Source organism: Pseudophryne corroboree, chromosome 2 (assembly GCF_028390025.1).
Source record: "Pseudophryne corroboree isolate aPseCor3 chromosome 2, aPseCor3.hap2, whole genome shotgun sequence".
Classification (NCBI taxonomy): domain Eukaryota; kingdom Metazoa; phylum Chordata; class Amphibia; order Anura; family Myobatrachidae; genus Pseudophryne; species Pseudophryne corroboree.
The window spans coordinates 512043201-512064485 of record NC_086445.1 but is presented as its reverse complement, the minus strand read 5'-3'; the positions used below and the strand labels follow the sequence as shown (position 1 = coordinate 512064485).

Here is a 21285-nt window from a genome sequence, read left to right as displayed (position 1 = left end):
AATGTCATGTAGATTGGGTTGCTGTGGGTACAACACAGTATCACTGAGGGATGACACGCCCCGTGTGTAGGATACACTGGGGGATGTCGCTCCCAGTGAGGGGGACCTACTTTGTATTAGCGCGGTTATATCCAGCCAGTAGATATATATGTACTTATAGCGATCCTTAATTAGTAGTGGGATTATGTTCCTGGGTATGATATGTATGTTTCATGTGATGTTTATTGTCCATGTTTTTTCTTTATAGTGTCTGTATCATGTGTTGTTTTTTGTTTAGGTCCCTGTCAGGCTTATGCAGCAGACCCCGGGGGAACCAGTTCCGGAGCTGCAATATCAGATACGTCCCGTTCTACAGACCGTGGGGCAGGTGACGCGCAAGCTTAGCGTTGCCTGGCAACATGAGGCCTGAGAGCGGAAGCGGAAGTGAGAGCAGCGGTCGAGAACGGGAACCAGGAGGACGGCGGCTGTGCCTGGCGGGACCTGTACAGGTATTTAAATGTGTGTATTGTTTATTGTGTTTTATCTTGTATGGTACTGAGGACGGAGCAGTAGCTCTGAAACGTGCGTCTACCTAAAATACAAGCTGTTTACTGCATTTGAAAATTGTCTCCAGTGCCGTGAGTTGTGAAGGGGTGTATGCTGTTTTTTCACTGGCACGGGACGTATTGCTGCTTAATTGTTTGGAGTGCCGGCTGCTATGGACTAATATGTATGCAGGCTCATCATGAGCAGTTGTTGGCAAGGCACCGACTAGCATTGAACTTTTTATGCAAATATCTGTGAACAAAGAAGCGCACTGCAGACGCTGTGGAGAGCTGTGCAGGACATTTTATTTTTCTATCTGGGTGGGCTGCAGTAATACTCAGCCGATATTTGGTGGATTATACTGAGATTGCGGTGGGGCAAGGTGAATTACACCTGAAGTGACCATTATTTATTTTCCTACGGAAGGTTTCATCCGCAACTCATCTTGGGAACAAGATGGAACAAGAATCCCCTATTTCCCAGGATCCCCCAGGATGCATTGTAATGCAGTCAGTAAATCCTAGTGAAACATTCAGCTTTACTGCAGCCCAGATAGAAAGTATTTTATCTAAAGAAACCATACCCATGAAGGATCAAACCATGAAAGCTGAGGATCATGTGTTCCAGGTTATGCGATTGAAACGTCGTGAAATTGGCTTTGTGTTACACAGTATCTCATTGTCTGAATATTACAGGGAACACAAAATCCCCCGTGGTTTCCGGGTGCGGAACGTACCAACCATAGGTAGACAGAACCCTGATTTTGTCAGAAAATGGTTGGGGATTCTTAATCGCTGTAGTTTCGATCTGATGATCTTGGTAATTGAAGAGGCGAATAGAGAATTAGAGCTAACACGCACTAAAATCGCAAATCTGGAACGTGAGAACAAGAAAGTATTAGAAAAAGATACCTCACAGGATTGGATATCTAAAATAGAAAAACAATGTGACCAATATCGACGCGAGCTCTTGAAATTTAAAAGAAATAAGAAGGCAATGGTGGACCAGGATTACGTGGAAAACAAGGTGTATAGGTGGCTCACTGGTGCAGAGCCCGAAAGGAATTCCAGATCAGCCATGAGAAGACGCCCATGGCAGAACCCCAGACGAAGGGGCGAAAAGAAGTGGAATTTCCAGCAGTGACAGCGAATTCGCCTTTTCAGAGTCAGAAGAGAATTCCGTCCCGAGTGGGGCCCCTTTAGGTCAAAGGGCCCAGGATGGGGCCAGGGGTTCAGGACATCTGCCACCCGCAGGGGTGGCCAGAACAAAAGGAATAAGGGCAGTCACGCTCAAGAAGAACACCTAATATTTAATCTTTCCAAAAGATCCTTGTCTGCCACAGAAATCCAAGTGCTCAATAAGGGACTAAGTTTCGTACCTACTAATAATCATGACCTGTTCAATTGGTCACGTGACTTATACAATTTTTCCCGAAAATTGCGGCTCAAAGAATATTTCCAGAACGTAACATCTGTAACATCTGATTCTGTCTTTGAGGCATTCCTACATAATAGGTCCAAGTCTAGATTTGATCCTCCATCCCATAACGCCTCCATTAGAACTTTTAGTCGTTTGATGGACAATTCAGTCAACAGATATCTAGCAGCACCTGCTAGTATTAAATTCAACCTCACTAGAGTTGAACGTGAAGCGATTAATCAGCTGTCTTCGTATCAGGATATTGTGATCAGGCCCGCCGATAAAGGCGGGGCTATAGTGATTCTAGACTTGGACTATTACAGAAAGGAAATACAAGTACAACTGGCGGAGGTTGGAGTTTATCAAAAACTCAGAAGTAACCCGGTTCTGGAATATCAGAAAGAGTTGATGGATATCTTAGTAAGAGCAAAAGATGAAGGCTTACTTCCTGACAAAGTACACAAAGCACTATGTATAAAACATCCCAAGAATCCGGTGTTGTATACACTGCCCAAACTTCATAAACATGATACCCTACCGCCCGGCAGACCGATTATTTCCGCAAGGGACTCTTTGTACCAGCCAGTGGCACAATTGCTAGACAGCATCCTGCAACCTCTTTTGCTGACCCAAGAGACTTTCCTAAAAGACACGACCTCATTTCTACTGAAGTTAGAAGCGCTCCAGGATATTCCTCCTAATACGTGGCTATGTTGTCTGGACGTTAAGAGCCTGTATACGTCAATTCCTCATCATGAGGGAATGCGGGCAATGAAGGCTTTTCTAGAGAGGAATCTGGCTTCCAGTGTATTTAACCATGATTTATTTTTGACCCTGTTAGAGCTTACTCTATATCGCAATTATTTTTTGTTCGATGGTGAATTCTACCTGCAGCTGCGAGGGTGCGCGATGGGATCATCGGTAGCACCCTCGTATGCTAATGTGTATATGTTCGATCAAGAACAGAAAATGTTTTTTAGTAACCCTGCGGTGAGTAGCAAGATACTCATGTACACTCGGTATATTGACGACGTGTTCCTATTGTGGGGGGGTGATCTACAAACCTTTGAGGCCCTTATGTGTGAGATTAACAACTCATCATCTCCGATTAAGTTCACATACACATGTGACAACAAGGTAGCTAACTTTCTAGATGTTAAGGTGATGCTAGTGGAGGGGGCTTTACAGTCAGAAATATACTCTAAACCTACGGATCGCAATACACTGCTGATCGCTTCCAGCCATCACCCGCCCGCTCTAAAGAGGGGTCTACCGGCATCACAAATGATGCGCGTTGCCCGCATTACTAGCGATCAGACTAAAGTACCTCAACTTTTGGATGACATGATCTCCAAATTTGAACACCGAGGGTATGATAGACAGCTTCTTCAGACACAAAAACAGAAAGTACTGGGTATGTCTCGTAGGGACTTGCTGATGCCAAATAGGAACAAGGAGAGCACCATCTTACCTTGGAGTAGTGACTACTCGGTAGCTAGTCCCATTATACACAGGGCCTCCTAGGCTCTGTGGCCCATTGTGGCATCAGACCCTGATCTTCCTGGGCTCAGAGAAATTAGACCGGTTGCAGCTTTTAGGAGAGGTCGTAATTTAAGGGACCGTTTGGTTCGCACAGATATCACAGGTATGGGCAAGGGAGATACACCTAATGTCCATCGCAAGGCTCCAGGCTGTTATAGATGCCCGAAATGTACCACATGTCGTTACATGGTGGTGTGTAAAGATTTTAAACACCCACACAATAATGATAAAAAGTATGACATCAGATATGTAATTTCATGTAACACTTCCTTCGTGGTATATGCTATAGTTTGTCCTTGTGGCCTTTATTACATAGGCCAGACAGTACGGAAGCTGAGCGAAAGAATGGCAGCCCATCGGTCAGCCATCAAGTTGACACTTGAGGGTAAGACAGTGGACCAACCGGTGGCGCGCCACTTCAAACAAGCAGGTCATAAATTATGTGATTTAAGCTACTTCGGCATTGACCATGTTCCACTCACATTACGTGGAGGGGACAGGTCTAAATGCCTGCTGGAAAAAGAATCTAGGTGGATAATGAGACTAAATACGTTTACTCCTTTTGGTCTTAATGACAAAATTAACTGGAATGTCATGTAGATTGGGTTGCTGTGGGTACAACACAGTATCACTGAGGGATGACACGCCCCGTGTGTAGGATACACTGGGGGATGTCGCTCCCAGTGAGGGGGACCTACTTTGTATTAGCGCGGTTATATCCAGCCAGTAGATATATATGTACTTATAGCGATCCTTAATTAGTAGTGGGATTATGTTCCTGGGTATGATATGTATGTTTCATGTGATGTTTATTGTCCATGTTTTTTCTTTATAGTGTCTGTATCATGTGTTGTTTTTTGTTTAGGTCCCTGTCAGGCTTATGCAGCAGACCCCGGGGGAACCAGTTCCGGAGCTGCAATATCAGATACGTCCCGTTCTACAGACCGTGGGGCAGGTGACGCGCAAGCTTAGCGTTGCCTGGCAACATGAGGCCTGAGAGCGGAAGCGGAAGTGAGAGCAGCGGTCGAGAACGGGAACCAGGAGGACGGCGGCTGTGCCTGGCGGGACCTGTACAGGTATTTAAATGTGTGTATTGTTTATTGTGTTTTATCTTGTATGGTACTGAGGACGGAGCAGTAGCTCTGAAACGTGCGTCTACCTAAAATACAAGCTGTTTACTGCATTTGAAAATTGTCTCCAGTGCCGTGAGTTGTGAAGGGGTGTATGCTGTTTTTTCACTGGCACGGGACGTATTGCTGCTTAATTGTTTGGAGTGCCGGCTGCTATGGACTAATATATATATATATATATATATATATTATCACCAGAATTTTTTAACTGCGCATGGGATATTTCTCTCAGTTCAATTTAGATGTAGCATAATCAGTCCTTTTAAATTGATGTGATTGCTGCCAATTCCTAAAAGGCCGATCCACCGGCTGGATACATCTGAAAGAACAGAAAAAAGGAAGGCGCAATTGTGAGTAAAATAGGAAACCTTTACTAATTAAAAAGTATAAGCTCACGTACATCAAGGTAAAATAATACCAGCTCCCATCTCCAAGGCCCCGCAAGAATATTGGAGTATATTCTTAAAAATAATTACTTTAAATTCATGGGGGAGTTCTATAATCAGACATGTGGGTGTGCGATGGGAACTCCGTATGCACCAAGCCTAGCCAATTTATATCTAGGGCGCTGGGAAGAGGAAAATATCTTTGTTGAAAATGAATTTACTGATAAAATCGTGAGTTTTCATAGATATATAGATGACATATTGATAATATGGAGAGGAGATCGATTGTATTTTGAAAAATGTATGTCATATATTAACAGTAACAACAGTAACCTCAGATTTACTTCTACTATCAGGAAGAAAAGATTGAATTTTTAGACTTGGTTCTTGATGCTGGTGAATGGACTCCTGGGAAGAAAATGAATACATATACTCACATTAAAAAAGTTGATAGCAACAGCTATATACACTTTGATAGCTGTCATTCCAGAAACTGGTTGCGGAATATTCCGTATTCCCAATTTCTGAGATTACGAAGAAATTGTGGAGAGGAAGATATATATGAGAAGCAGGCTGCAATATATACAGAGAGGTTTAAGGAAAAAAATTACCCCATAGAGATAATTAAAAAATGTAAATATAAAGCAGATGTGTTAGAAAGAAAGGAACTCCTGAAATATAGAAATAAAGATAAAAATGATGTAAAACATAAAGAAATGGTCCCTTTTGTTACAAACTTTAACACTAAAAATAAACAAATTGAAAGTATCCTATGTAAACATTGGGATGTCCTAATGCTAGACTCTGTCCTGAATAAAGTACTCCCTGATAAACCAAAAGTGATATTTAAGCGGGCAAAAACACTTAAGGCAGCTCTGGCCCCGAGTAATTTACGAAAGGAGGGGGAGAATAATTGGTTAAAAGATCTGAATGGATGTGCACCCTGTAGCCATTGCAAAGTATGCAAATTTATGAGTAAGGACAGAAAGCTGATTTGGAATAAGGAACGAACAGAGTCATGGAAAATAATAGGCTTTGCAAACTGTCTAACTTCTCATGTGATATACCAGTTGGAATGTAGTTGTGGGGTCAGTTATATAGGGAGAACAAAGAGAACACTGAAAACTAGAATTCTTGAACATATAAGAAGTATAAGTAATAAATTAACTAATCATAGTGTACCCCGTCATTTCTTGGAATGTGGAGGTGGCAATTTAAATAATTTTTCTTTTAAACCTATAGAACATGTAGTGCTAGATGACAGAGGTGGTGATCTTTTAAAGAAGTTAGGAAGAAGGGAAACATACTGGATCCATAAACTTAAAACATTGAGTCCAAATGGTCTTAATGAGACGTTTGACATTGTCCCTTTTTTGCACTGATGGAATGCGGATGATCATGCACACTGATGCCACTATGTATGTTGGGTGTTATCACCCCTTAGTGACATCGATAGGGTGCGTGGTGATACGCATGACATGGTCCAATATACAATGTCCAGCGATATCCAGTATTAATGTTATTAACTAGTGTAGATACACATATATATTGGGTTTCTATTGTGTATACATGCATGTACTTATTCACATGTGTATGCATGTATACTTGCACACTTTTTTCTTTCCCTCTATGTGCCTCATAGTACAATTAATGATACTGTATTATGAAAATAAAGTGGGGATATATATCTTTGAAATAAGAAAAGAAACTGTGATTATATTGCTGTATTTATGTTTGTATATTGTGATATTTATTTATTTGGATTTGTTGTATTAAAAGTGTTTTAAAACATGTAACAGCAGAGGATAATGACTGAAACAGACGGACGCAAAATAAAAAATGTGTTTATGTTAAGATTAAAACCATACTTGTACATACTTGCCTACCTGACCCTCTCCATGAGGGAGAAAATGCTCTGTTCCTGGACTTTCCTGGTAATGTATGATTGCCATCACCTGTGGTGAAACACCTTTCTTATCAATTAACTAGCTCACCACAGGTGATGGCAATCATACATTACCAGGAAAGTCCAGGAACAGAGCATTTTCTCCCTCATGGAGAGGGTCAGGTAGGCAAGTATGTACTTGTAGGACAGCACTATGAGTTATGGTAGTTGGTCTGATGTTTAGACTGTGTGCAGCTGGTCCAATTATCTAAGAACTATTGAGTTAATTACTGTCTGATGGTTTCTGAGTTACCCTCTGTTGTTAAAAATACGAATTATTATAAAATATGTATGTTTTAATGATCTATAGTGAATGAGTTTAGTAATGACTATATTATGAGAGGATAAAGATCACTTTTAGTGTAAAATGCAGTAGAATGGATGTGCTATAAATATCTCACGGACACTCTGCTTGGCCACACCCCCTGACAAAGTCAATCGTGATGAAACCGGTCGGGACGCTCACACCTACTGCTAAAAGAACAACCGCATGCACTGTGATCTGGTGTTTGGACGTAAATGCAGCTGAACGAGAGCCGCTGTGGTTTCCCTGTCTGAAGCGCTGCTAGGTGCGATCCGGAGGCATTCTTGCGGGGCCTTGGAGATGGGAGCCGGTATTATTTTACCTTGATGTACGTGAGCTTATACTTTTTAATTAGTAAAGATTTCCTATTTTACTCACAATTGCGCCTTCCTTTTTTCTGTTCTTTCACATATATGTATATATATATATATAGTCCAGTGCAGTTTTATTGTCTGACTAAAATAATTATCTGCATTGTCACTGTGACTTCGTGTGCCTGTATCTGCTGTGTGATTTTCACTTTCAGTGTATCCCAGCTGTATCTATCACTGTATTCTGTACCCTAGGACTAGGTGAGCCAGGGTCTCATATATAGTGTTGCACAGTAGTTACCGTTAAGCGTATTCTGCTGTGTACTCCGTCACCTAATACTGGATTTATGAGCTGGTGTTGTGTACTGTGTACACTGTCACATACTAGGGGATTTATTCGCAGGTAGTGTACTCTGTCTGGCTGAATCGTACTCATTCGCTCTGCGGTTACATTCACTAAAATGTCTAACACAAAGGGCGGGAAATCCGTGGATGCTCCTGTGCCAAGGATTTGCCTGAGGGGGAAGCTTTGATTGATGGTCTGTGTAATATATGCCATACATCTCCCAGTCAGCCCGCTGCTCCTGTAGCCAATCAGGAGCCACCTTGGGTGGCATTCTCCAAAATGCTTAATACGCTTGTGACACGCCTACCGCCCCCTATGGGACCTCCTGTGCCATTGCAGCCACATATTGTCCCTACCGTTAATCCGCCGTGGGCGGATACTCTGTCTACCCAGATACAACAATTGAATCAATCTTTGGTTAGACAAAAACCTTCCCAACGTCCCTTGGCGATCAAGGGTTCATCTAAGCGGGCCGCCTCCTCCTCAAAATCCACTAATATCTCAGATGATACTTCTGATGAGGATGGGGAGTATACTGATCCGTCAGACACTGATACAGTCGCTTCTGTCGAGGAAACTACAACGCAATTGATGTCCCTGACCTGGTGGAGGCTATTAAGCTGATTCTGCAAATCGATGATGATGTAGATCCCACTACTGCGTCTAAGAAACCTAATAAATTTAAACATCAGCAGGTAACTAAAGTGGTCTTACCACATCCTGACCATTTGGTAGAGATACATCAGGAACCCTGGTCTTCTCTAGGAAAGAAATTCTCCCTGTCTAAAAAGATGCTAGCTCGTTATCCTATTGAGTTGGGTAACAAGTGGAAAAATCCACAGCCGGTGGATTCCCATGTCACCCGTCTTGTGGTGTCATCTACTCTGCCTGTCACCACTGTCACCTCACTGAAGGAACTGACAGATAAGTGTGTGGAGGGATGCCTGAAGTCTATTTACTCCCTTACAGGTGCTGTACATAGACCCACTATAGCAGCCTTCTGGGCCACAAAAGGAATTGAAGCGTGGGTTCAGGCACTAGAGGAGGAGCTGCCTCAGGATATATCTGACACTGCCAGACAATATCTGTCTCATATTGCCACCGCCTCCCATTACATTCAGGAGGCATCCTCTGAGGCAGGTTTAATGGCGGCCAAGGCATCGACTATGTCCATCCTGGCTCACTGAATTCTGTGATTGAGGCCATGGAAGGTGGACCTGGACTCCAAAAAGACCTTGGAGGTACTCCCTTTTAAGGGAGACATCTTGTTTGGGGAGGATCTGAATAAGATTGTGACTGACTTAGCAGCTGCTAAGACTGCATTTCTCCCAAATACTAATTCTTCTACACAGAAGACAAAGAGTACCACTTTTCGTTCTTTTCGACCTCAAGGGATAGCAAAAGGTCAGGCATACCAGAGACAAGCTTGTGCTCCCAAAACCACTAAGCCCAAAGCAAAACAATCCTGGGCTGCCCGTCAGCCTGCTTCCAAACAAGACAAGCCTGCTGCATGATGGGGGTGGGCCTCCCCCGGGGGATCCCAGGGTGGGAGGCCGACTTCTGCAATTCACCCAGGTCTGGTTAAAGACCACTCCAGATGCATGAGTACGCAGTCTCTTTCAAGAAACGTCCCCCTTGCCAGTTCTGACCTGACGGTTGTCCCTTCAGACCCATTGAAAGCGCAAGCTCTACACCTGGTTGTGTGTTCCCTCCTGGATACAGGAGTGGTAGTGCCGGTCCCCCTGTCTCAGAGAGGCGGAGGATACTACTTGACCCTGTTTCTAGTCCCGAAACCAAATGGGTCTTTCCGGCCTATACTCAACCTCAAATCACTGAACAAATATGTGAGAGTGTCCAAGTTCCATATGGAAATGCTGCGCTCGATTGTACTGGCCAAGGAACCCAGAGAATATACAGTATGGTATCCCTGGATATACAAGATGCCTATCTGCATATACCTATTGCCATGTCGCATCAGCAATATCTGTGGTTTGCTATTGGCAACCTTTATTATCAATTCCAGGCTCTGCCGTTTGGACTAGCCACGGCCCCTCAGATCTTCACCAAGGTTATGGCCATGATGACGGCTCATCTGTGTCATCAGGGAATCAGGATCCTGCCATATCTGGATGACTTGCTGATCCTGGCGAACTCCCTAGATATCCTTTTCAGTCATCTACAACTGACGGTAAACTTCCTACAAGCCCATGGCTGGCTCGTCAACTGGAAAAAGATCTCACTGGTCCCCTGCTCACACACAGTCAAAGATTGTTTCTGTCTCCATAGAAAGTCCAGAAGCTTCCGGATAGGATAAGATACTTCCTCTCTCACCTAAGAGTGTCGATACACTCGGCGATGCAAGTACTAGGCCTCATGGTGTCAGCATCCGACATGGTAGAGTATGCTCAGTTTAATTTCCACCCTCTACAGAGGTTAATCCTTTCCAAGTGGGATGGTCTCCCTAATCGGATCAGGTCTCAAATGATCTCCTTGACTCCGGAGGTTCGTTTGTCAATGAGCTGGTGGCTACATGACCAACAGTTGAGCAGGGGCCAAGCCCTTCTGGATTCCCAACTGGGTCCTCCTGACTACGGACGCCAGTCTGAGGGATTGTGGCTCGGTGCTGGAGCAACACTTTCTCCAGGGTCGGTGGACCATTCTGGAATCGCGGGCAGTGTTCAATTCTTTTACTTTTGCCCTGCCTCTGATACAGAACAGGCCTGTTCAAGTACAATCAGACAACGCCACCATGGTTTCTTACATAAATCATCGTCACTAGGAGCTGCATGGCAATGATATAAGTATCAAAAATCCTTTATTGGACGGAACGCCATCTGCCAGCAATATCGGCAGTGTTCATTCTGGGGGTCCTCAACTGGAAAGTGGACTTCCTCAGTCATTAGGACGTACATGCCGGAGAGTGGAGTCTTCATCCGGAAGTCTTTCAACTCCTAGTGGACAGGTGGGGCCTACCAGATGTAGACCTTATGGCGTCTCGACACAATCACAAAGTTCCGGTCTTCGGATCAAGGACAAGGGATCCTCAAGCAGCATTCGCGGAAGCACTGGCAATTCCATGGAACTTTTGGCTGCTCTAAAGTGTTCCCTCCAGTGTCACCCCTGCCCAGGGTACTACGGAAGTTCAAGCAAGAGGGAGGAATACTACTTCTAGTCGCTCCAGCGTGGCCACGACGGCATTGGTTCTCAGACCTGCAGGGTCTATCGATAGAGCATCCTCTTCTACTTCCTCAATGCCCAGACCTCCTTTTTCAGGGCCCTTGTGTCTACCTGGACCTGGCCAGGCTGGCTTTGACGGCATGGCTCTTGAAGCTTCACTCCTGAGGGCCAAAGGACTCTCTGAGGCAGTTATCCAAGCTATGCTGAAGTCCCACAATTTATTATAGGGTCTGGAATACTTACTTCACCTGGGTTGCTGCTAAGAATTACGATGCTTACAAGTTCAACAAGGCCTGGATTTAGGACTTTGTCTGGCCTCCCTCAAGGTTCACATATCTGCCTTGTCGGTGTGGTTTCAGAGGAAAATTGTGCCTATTCCTGACATACATACATTCACTCAGGGTGTACTGTGGATTCAGCCTCCCTATGTCCCTCCTGTGGCTCCATGGGATCTGTCTGTGGTCCTGAATGCCCTGCAAGAATCTCCATTTGAACCTCTTGATTCAGTGGCCCTTAAATGGCTCACAGCCAAGGTCCTGTTTCTGCTGGCTATTGCCTCAGCTAGGAGGGTGTCGGACTTAGGCGCTTTGTCCTGTCGCCCACCCTTTATCATATTCCATCGTGACCGGGCAGTTCTGAGAACTCGCCCAGGTTACTTACCTAAAGTGGTGTCATCTTTTCACCTTAACCAAGAGATTGTGGTTCCAGCCTTCATCTCTTCTGACTTGTCCTCCAAAGAGCGGTCTTTGGATGTGGTAAGGGCTCTCCATGCTTATGTGGAGAGGACTGCCTCTATCAGGAGGTCAGATACCCTTTTTGTACTTTTTGGTTTCGACAAACGTGGCTGGCCTGCAAATAAGCAAATCTTGGCCAGATGGATTAGAATGGTGATTGCACAAGCTGGGATCCTGGCTCCTGCTGCTGTTAAGGCCCATTCTACTCGTTCTGTTGGACCTTCTTGGGCGGTCCGCCGTGGTGCGTCCGCAGAACAATTGTGCAAGGTGGCTACGTGGTCCTTAGAGAACACGTTCATTAGGTTCTATGCCTTTGATATTTCCGCCTCCCAGGATGCTTCCTTTGGACGCCGGGTTCTCATACCCGCTAAGGTGCATCCCCTCCCTTTAGGAACTGCTGTAGGACATCCCCATTGTATTCCCTGTGTACCCCACTGCAGAAAAGGAGATTTATGGTAGATTTACCATTGTTAAATCTCTTTCTGCAAGGTACACTGGGTTCCACAGGGCGCCCAACCTGACGCACTTAGCTTCTTTGGGTTTGTATGGCATTAGCCGCTGGTCCCTTCTCCTCTCATGAGAACGTGGTTCTATGTGGCTAACATCTGCCTTCTCTTTTACCTGCTTCTGCATTGGACTGGTTGACTAAAACTGAGCTCACAGTGCCTGGAGGCGGGGTTTTATAGAGGAGGCACCGCAATACATCCTGGGACAGTCTAAAGCTTTAGATTGTTGGTGCCTCTGGATCAAGAGCCATCTCTATACACCAATGTATTCCCTGTGAAACCCAGTGTACCTCGCAGAAAGAGATTTAACCATGGTAAGTCTACCATAAATCTCCTTTTCCGCATGACTACTGGGACTAAAGGGTCTGACCAATAAGCTCTCAAATGTTATAACATAATTTCCTGGTCTCTTGAAAACCAAAAAGTGGAGATCTGACACTCCTTGCCTCTCTTTCTCTATGTCTAATAGATAAAAAATAAAGAAATAGACAGCAACCACTGGCATATTCATTCATACCCTGCACACATGTTTAAATACTTACCTCTCTGATGTCCAGCATGGTGCTGCAGTCGCAACACAAATCCCCACTGCATCATTTTCCCAGAGATATGCGCATGTGCAGTAGAAAAGTCTCTGGGAACAGGGCACGGGCAATATGTTCCCACAGATCGACATTGCCAGAAGCTACTGTACCGTAATACCATGGAGTCTGCATATGGGATCCCTCCTCTATTGGTATCCGGACTCCAGGTTGACAACAAAAAGGTCGACACACCTTAGGTCGACACCGATTGGTCGACACACCTTAGGTCGACGTGGACAAAGGGTCAACATGGAAAAAGGTCGACATGAGTTTTTCACAATTTTTTTCTTTTTTGGAACCTTTTCATACTTAACGATCCACGTGGACTACGATTGGAACGGTAATCTGTGCCAAGTGAAGCGGAGCGAAGGCACCATGCCCAAAGCATGGCGAGCGAAGCGAGCCATGCGAGGGGCCGCGGTGCACTAATTGGGGTTCCCGGTCACTCTACGAAGAAAACGACACAAAAAAACATAAAAAACTCATGTCGACCTTTTGTCCATGTCGACCTAAGGTGTGTCGACCAATTGGCGTCGACCTAAGGTCCCTGACCCCCTCTATTAAACCTCCCCTGACTGCAGCATCATTTTGTGCTTTATTATTATATATATCAGCAAGCTAAATAGCTGAGATATGCTGCACTACAACGTGGTCTTCTACTTAGGTGCTTAGGTCACCCTGAGGAAGATATATTTATCTGTACAAGCGTACTTGCTACTTGGGATAAATATATTACGAACTAAGGTCTATTTATTAAGCTTTGGATGGAGATACAGTTCATGGAGATAAATGATTAGCCAGTCAGCTTCTAACTACCAGGTCACAGGCTGGGTTTGAAAAATGATACGGTAGTGAAAGGGTTGTGAAACCGCACTGGACCTAATTTATCAAGAAGTGATTAGATAATTGATTGTATACCAACGTACTGGCCATAGTTTTGTACAAATCTATATTGGCTCTGAGTTGGTGGTGCTCCCAGATAACAAGTCCAAATAGGGTAACCCTATTTATAGACAAATTAAAAGTCCCTGGATACCTTTATATGTATATTTTTGTTATATTTTCACTACAAATGCTTATTGACTTATGATAAGTTGCAATTGTATTTTCTTAAAACAGCAGGGATATGCCGCAATATAACCTGGTGTAAGTATTTGTATATTTAACCTATTCTCTTTACAAATTATGAATTAAAAGTGAATTTTTAACCACATATTACTATATGAATTTATAAGTGTGCCCCGGAAAAGGCATTTAGTTCCCTTTCCTTGCATCCTACGCAAAAACTTTCTCTTGTTGGGTTTGAAAAATGACACTTAGGAGCCAATTGGTTGGTACTTTATCTCCATCCACTTTATCTCCATCCAAGGCTTAGTAAATAGACCCCTCTATGTAATAGCCTCCGAGCTACTGGACTTTGTGTCTGTTTTTTACACTATGATATCCCCTACATTTTTTATGTCTTGAGGTACAAAAACACTGAGGGTTCTAAAGTGTTGGATACCATAAAACAGAGAAACCAGATGCCATTACATTTAGTCCCACTGTGTGCATGAGAAATCCACTAATATCCTTTATAACTCACCTCGGGGGCAATATAGCCTGTTGTTCCTGCATATTCAGTGGCGACGTCTCCTTCATGCATGTTGTTTAATGCAAGGCCCAAATCTGCAATTTTAATATGGCCGTCTCCATCGATGAGAATATTCTCTGGTTTGATGTCTCTGTAAAATGGAAGATTCTCTAAGTAAAACAAGCTGCTGAGATGGACCAGCACATGACATAACTTACAATTACATCTTTCAATATGCAAGTAAACACTTCAAGGGGTTTTCCCATAATCAGTTTCACACAATCCAATAACAATATGTTAGTAAAACAGTACATTTATGGTGGTCTATCCTCGGGTGTCCCACCAAAGATGGAGACTTCTGACACTGTGTCTGTATGGCAATGAATCAGAGAGTATGTGAAGGATGCAGTGTCAGACTGGCCGGTCAGGGAAATTCCAGGTGGGTGTCGATGTCTATAATCTGTTGAGGACCTCATTTGTTTTAAGTAAGACCCCAGTTCTGGAGCTAAAGTGGGATCTGTGGCTATGAGATAGACGAGTCATAGTCACCATGATTTAGGTAACATTGTATAATTTGACTGGAATCTGACATTAGAGGAGGGAATGTGCCCCTCAGACAGTGGGGTAGTTGTGCCTACCACGGATTTCACCTGTACCCCCGTAGGGCAATCTGTCCCTGGCCAGTGCTTTTGATGCTTTCAGTTGTAGAAGATAGGTAAGTGGCATGAGCAGGGGGGTGCAGGGTGCACTGGCATGGTGACCAGCTAGTGAAATGGACTTAACATAATTGATAAAAATGTGTATAGAGAGAGAGAGAGAGTTTGGTGAATACACTGTTTAGTCTAATTATTGTCCCTCGGTGCTGTTCTTGTTGGAGGATATATGCAAGCACTAAAGGGCACCGGGCCACGCTGATGCAATACCACTAGGGGAGTGCTGGCAGATTTTGTAGATCTATCTATCTATCTATCTATCTATCTATCTATCTATCTATCTATCTATCTATCTATCTATCTATCTATCTATACCTGTGTTCTTTTATGCAGTTGCCAAAAGAAAATAAATACAAGAGAAACAACAGCAATTTGGAAGCTACAATAGACAAATAGGTTTATTGGAAACAAATGTAACATTTCTGAGGAATAAATATGGGTTGTGGAGCTGACACAGAGCTGAATATACAGTATGCAAATAAAGTTGCAGCAGGCAATACATAGTCTATGCATGCCTCCCCGGCCATTTCCTAGTGATTTGGGCATGCGCACTGAGGATGTCCCCGGGAACAGTAGTATTATAATAGATGGAAAGATGCTCAGGAATAGCATTTGCTCTAGCATGTATGGATTCCCAGGAACAGTAACAACATTTTCCAAACTAGGATGGTTAATGGAAATATACTGTACATGAACTTACCTCAGTCTGAAAGGCAAAAAGCCCTAGGATGACAAAGGCTGTTCCAGAGACTTCATGCAGTGCTTCCCTCTCCACCAGCACAGATCTTATCATATCTTCTTCCACCACGACTTGATGACCTTCACTGCAAGCTGCCTTCTGGTGACAGTGTCAGATGCCAGTAACACCTGTACGGTACAGAGAGACGTTACAGAAGCAGGAGGAAAGAGGTATGGGTCATACAGTAACTAATGAGAACATTCTGTGTCAGGAGATAAGAGAATGGAAGCACAAATGCCTGGAATTAATAAAGTAAGATATGTTGGTCTTGATTACATTGTATTGTCCATGTTGTGGGGTAATTGGGGAGGTCTGGTCACTGCTGTTCTGTGTAGCAGAGGTGAATGGGCGCTGCACACACCTGGCACTGGTGCTGAGGATAGTGAGAGGTCATTATGAAGGAGACCAGATGGGGATAAAGGGCAGCCTTGTGCTTTCCATGCACCCATCCATGATACAGACATACCCTATATATGACATAATGCCCCTGTCCTGTTCCAGTCCCCTCCAGTGTTGAGTTGTATGCTATAGTGTGGCATTTGGTGAACACGCTAACCAGACAATGCCATATGTTTGGAGCTGGGACAGTATGTGGGTAACTAGGAGATGTATATAATGGGTGGTCTTCTGTATGCCGACTGACGGGATCCCGGCGCACAGTATACCGGCGCTGGGATCCCGACAGCCGGCATACCGACACTTATTCTCCCTCGTGGGGGTCCACGACCCCACTGGAGGGAGAATAAAATAGTGTAGCACGCGTAGTGCACCACCGTGCCCGTAGCGTGGCGAGCGCAGCGAGCCCACAAGGGGCTCATTTGCGCTCGCCACACTGTCGGTAAGACGGCGGTCGGGCTCCCAGTGCCGGTATGCTGGTCGCCGGAAGCCCGACCGCCGGCATATCGTAGTGAATCCGTATATAATGGCCACTTTCTTATTATGTGCACAGAAATATTGTTACCACAGCATGCACATACAGGATTTATTTTTCTGCTATAGTAAAAAGTATTATTTTTCTCCAGAGTATTCAATTAAATGTAAATGTGCCAACTGTACTGTGCAGTGACTATCTGCCCGCTTCCCTTACCCAGTAGCTGTCTCTGTAAGGGTCTGGGACTCCAGGTTGACACCAAAAAGGTCAACACACCGTAGGTCGACACCAATTGGTCGACATGCCTTAGGTCGACATGGACAAAAGGTCGACAATGAACAAGGTCGACACGTAGAGTGACCGGGAACCCCATATAGTGCACCGCGTCCCCTCGCATGGCAAGGTGCCTGGCTGCGCTCAGCACAGATTACCATTCCCAATCGTAGTCCACGTGGATCGTAAAGTATGAAAAAGTTCAAATTTTTTTTTTTTTTTTTTTAAAAACTCATGTTAATTTTTTTCCATGTCGACCTGTTGTCCATGTTGACCTAAGGTGTGTCGACCAATTGGTGTCGACCTAAGGTGCGTCGACCTTTTTGGTGTCGACATACCTTAGGTCGACACCTTAGGCAGTGTGGCTGCTTATACAGAACTGATAGGCATATGGGAAACACCAATGTCACTTCAGTGTCCAACCTACTACCCCATCATTAATATAAACTTTTCTGATTCTCTAAATTGCATTCTCCTATAATTTGGTTTGACTGAACGTTTATCCTATAGACAAAACAAAAAATTTCCTAGCTCCTTTCAAGTCAGTATAAACCGACACTATACATTTGCAGAGAAATGCATAAGGAAGTTAGGCTTCTTTGATTTGGACCTATATTAGGACAACCTTCATCTCCAGTGGGCCTCTGAGCTGAGACAACTATTTCTAACATGGCTGGCAACTGAGTACTGCAGGCACGAATGGAGATAAAAGACAAAGGTTTAAGCTACCCTCTCTCCTCCAGCTGTGGGTAAAGTACCTCGGATAAACTGTTATTTTGTGTAACAGCCGCACTAACAGGGGTTGACTTGCATGTTACTAAATCATACTTAATGACTTGGCTGCCCCTTACTCTGGGAGGGGGCAGCCCAGTCGGTGCATAGGGGGCATGGCCAGCACACAGGTGGCTGTCTGGGGGTATATGGCATCATGATCGCGTCATCGTGGCTCTGCCCACTGCTCTACAGTGCTGAGAAAACAGACATTGTAGAGCAGGGGTGAGGCTACGGTGATAGAATAGTACCAATTCACATTATACCACACAGTAGTGTCCAGTCACATTACACCACACAGTAGTGTCCATCAGTCACATTACACCACACAGTAGTGTCCATCAGTCACATTACACCACAGTGTGGTGTCCATCAGTCACATTACACCACACTGTAGTGTCCATCATCACATTACACCACACAGTAGTGTCCATCAGTCACATTACACCACACTGTAGTGTCCATCAGTCACATTACACCACACTGTAGTGTCCATCAGTCACATTACACCACACAGTAGTGTCCATCAGTCACATTACACCACACAGTAGTGTCCATCAGTCACATTACACCACACTGTAGTGTCCATCAGTCACATTACACCACACAGTAGTGTCCATCAGTCACATTACACCACAGTGTGGTGTCCATCAGTCACATTACACCACACAGTAGTGTCCATCAGTCACATTACACCACACTGTAGTGTCCATCAGTCACATTACACCACACTGTAGTGTCCATCAGTCACATTACACCACACAGTAGTGTCCATCAGTCACATTACACCACAGTGTGGTGTCCATCAGTCACATTACACCACACAGTAGTGTCCATCAGTCACATTACACCACACTGTAGTGTCCATCAGTCACATTACACCACACAGTAGTGTCCATCAGTCACATTACACCACAGAGTAGTGTCCATCAGTCACATTACACCACACAGTAGTGTCCATCAGTCACATTACACCACACTGTAGTACCTCTTATACAGATTACACTAGGTAGAGGCCCCTTTTATGCACGTAACTCCAGGAAATATTTATTTCAAGTAAAAAATAATAAGGGTCCACAAATTATATTTATTAGGATACTAAATGGTTTGCTTTCACACACCAACAGATTATCGTTCCAACCAGCCAACTAGAACGATAATTGTTAGTGTATGGCTAACTTAAGTAATGTCGGATGTGTTCTGGGAAAGAGCAGCAGATAGTATCCCTGTATAAGGTTATACGCGTTGGGTACTGGATACCGGCGGTCGGGATCCCGGCGGTCAGCATACCGATGCCAGGATCCCAGAATGCTGGCAGGGCGGCAAGCGCAACGAAGCCCCTTGCAGGCTCACTGCGCTTCAGTGCAACACTCACCACAGTGGGAATAGCCCTCGGCACCCTGCTGGCATTCTAGCGACCAGGATCCTGGCATTGATATGCTGACTATCGGGATCGTGACTATAACCCAGTTATACAACACAAATAAAATATATACCGAAATCAAGAGGATTTTACAAAAATAGTTCTAATTAAATAATTTCTAATATGGTTTTAGAAACTTTTTAATAAAATTATAAGATTGCTAAAATGGTATAAAATAGTCAAGATTTAGTTAAAAATAGGAGTTATTGTCCCTGCTTCCATTTTATTATTTAACTTTTAAACAGGGCTCCTTAATTCTTAAATTATGGATACAATAAAATATTAAAAGTGGATTCACCCTTTCACTGCAAGTGGTTTATGATAATTTTGTACCTCGGGCGACCAGCTTCAGGCTTCTTACTCAGAAAATATCATATTAAAATAAATTAAATAAGGGTAGATCACTAAGTTAACATTGTATAAGCTAAAAACTGTGTCCCTTACACCAATTTACATTACATTTTGCATTAAACAAAAATGATTTGGGCATGAAAATGGGTGGTAAAGCGGGCACATGCACCACATTTTGTCATTTTGAATAAGAAGCTGTAGTTCTGCAAGGGTTAAACAGCATTAGTCAACAGATTTGATGCTTGAAACCCACACAGCGTGGTCACTTACATATCACCTACTTGCAGTTTGCCTTGACTAACAAACATTTGTGCATGAGAATGGTGGTAAAGTGGGCACAGGCACCAGATTTCATCATTTTGAATAAGAAGCTGCAGCTCTGCAAGGGTTAAGCAGCGTTGGTCAACAAAATTGACACTTTGGGTTAAATTTATAAAACGCCGGTGTTGGGGGTTTGGGCGATTTTCTGCTGGTTTTGTAACCGATATGTCGATAAACCTAATAGCCAACTGATGAAGCCCACTATTAGTGTCATGCTGTGTGCATCATTGGACGCCAGCATCAGTCGCACCATTGTAGCTTTCACCAGCTACAATGGTGCAGATCATACATCTTAGTATGGCCTCCATTGTGAGCAATTCATCGTCTCATTACGTAGCTACTAGCAGCAACACGCACATGTCACTTCAATATTAAGCCCACACTATGTTGCATCTGTGTCTGATTAGTTAAGTGCATCCTTGCACCCAGAAACACCCAACACATTTCTAATACACTTCTTTGTACATGCATCTTAATCTGTACTGCGGCTCTCTATGAACGGAACACATTTGCAGTACAACTCAAACCAGACGAAAAACATTGCACAAATAAAAAAAAACCACATTGGCCCCCACAGGAAAATTAACACACATTGAGGGGAATTTAATTGTTTTGAGCATAGTGATAATTAATGGGTGCCTTACAGAGAAATTCAATTGATTTGGGTGCCCATAAGTTATTGTGCTTGTCACCATCGAAAGCACTGAATTTAGTTGCGTTCCTAGAGATGTGCGGTGGGCACTTTTCGTGTTTTGTGTTTTGGTTCTAATTCCACTTTCGTGTTTTGGTTTTGGCTTGGTTTTGCCAAAACCACCCTTTCGTGTTTTGGTTTTGGATCTGGATGATTTTTGGAAAAAACGTAAAAACAGCTAAAATCACAGAATTTGGGGGTAATTTTGCTCCTACTGTATTATAAACCTCAATAAAATTATTTTCCACTCATTTCCAGTATATTCTGAACACCTCACAATATTGTTTTTAGGCCTAAAAGTTGCACCGAAGTGGCTGTATGACTAAGCTAAGCAACACAAGTGTGCGGCATAAACACCTGGCCCATCTAGGATCGGCATTGCAGTGGCAGACAAGATGGCACTATTCAAAAACTAGTCCCCAAACAGCACATGATGCAAAGAAGAAAAAGAGGTGCAATGAGGTAGCTTGCTAGCCAAGCTAAGCGACACAAGTGTGCGGCACAAACACCTGGCCCATCTAGGAGTGGCACTGCAGTTACAGACAGGATGGCACTTAAAAAAACTAGGCCCCAAACAGCACATGATGAAAAGAAAAAGAGGTGCAAGATGTAATTGTCCTTGGGCCCTCCCACCCACCCTTATGTTGTAT

General features: G+C 43.8%; 1 long non-coding RNA gene across 1 annotated transcript in view; it reads right to left on the bottom strand.

Moving 5' to 3' along the window:
• LOC135032241 (uncharacterized) overlaps positions 1-21285 on the bottom strand; it is a 331444-nt gene that overhangs the window by 260008 nt on the left and 50151 nt on the right. The window contains exons 2-3 of the long non-coding RNA XR_010227792.1: positions 15896-16062; positions 14495-14633 (exon numbers count right to left, since the gene is read on the bottom strand). This is a non-coding gene — a long non-coding RNA (uncharacterized LOC135032241). The remainder of the gene's footprint in view (positions 1-14494; positions 14634-15895; positions 16063-21285) is intronic.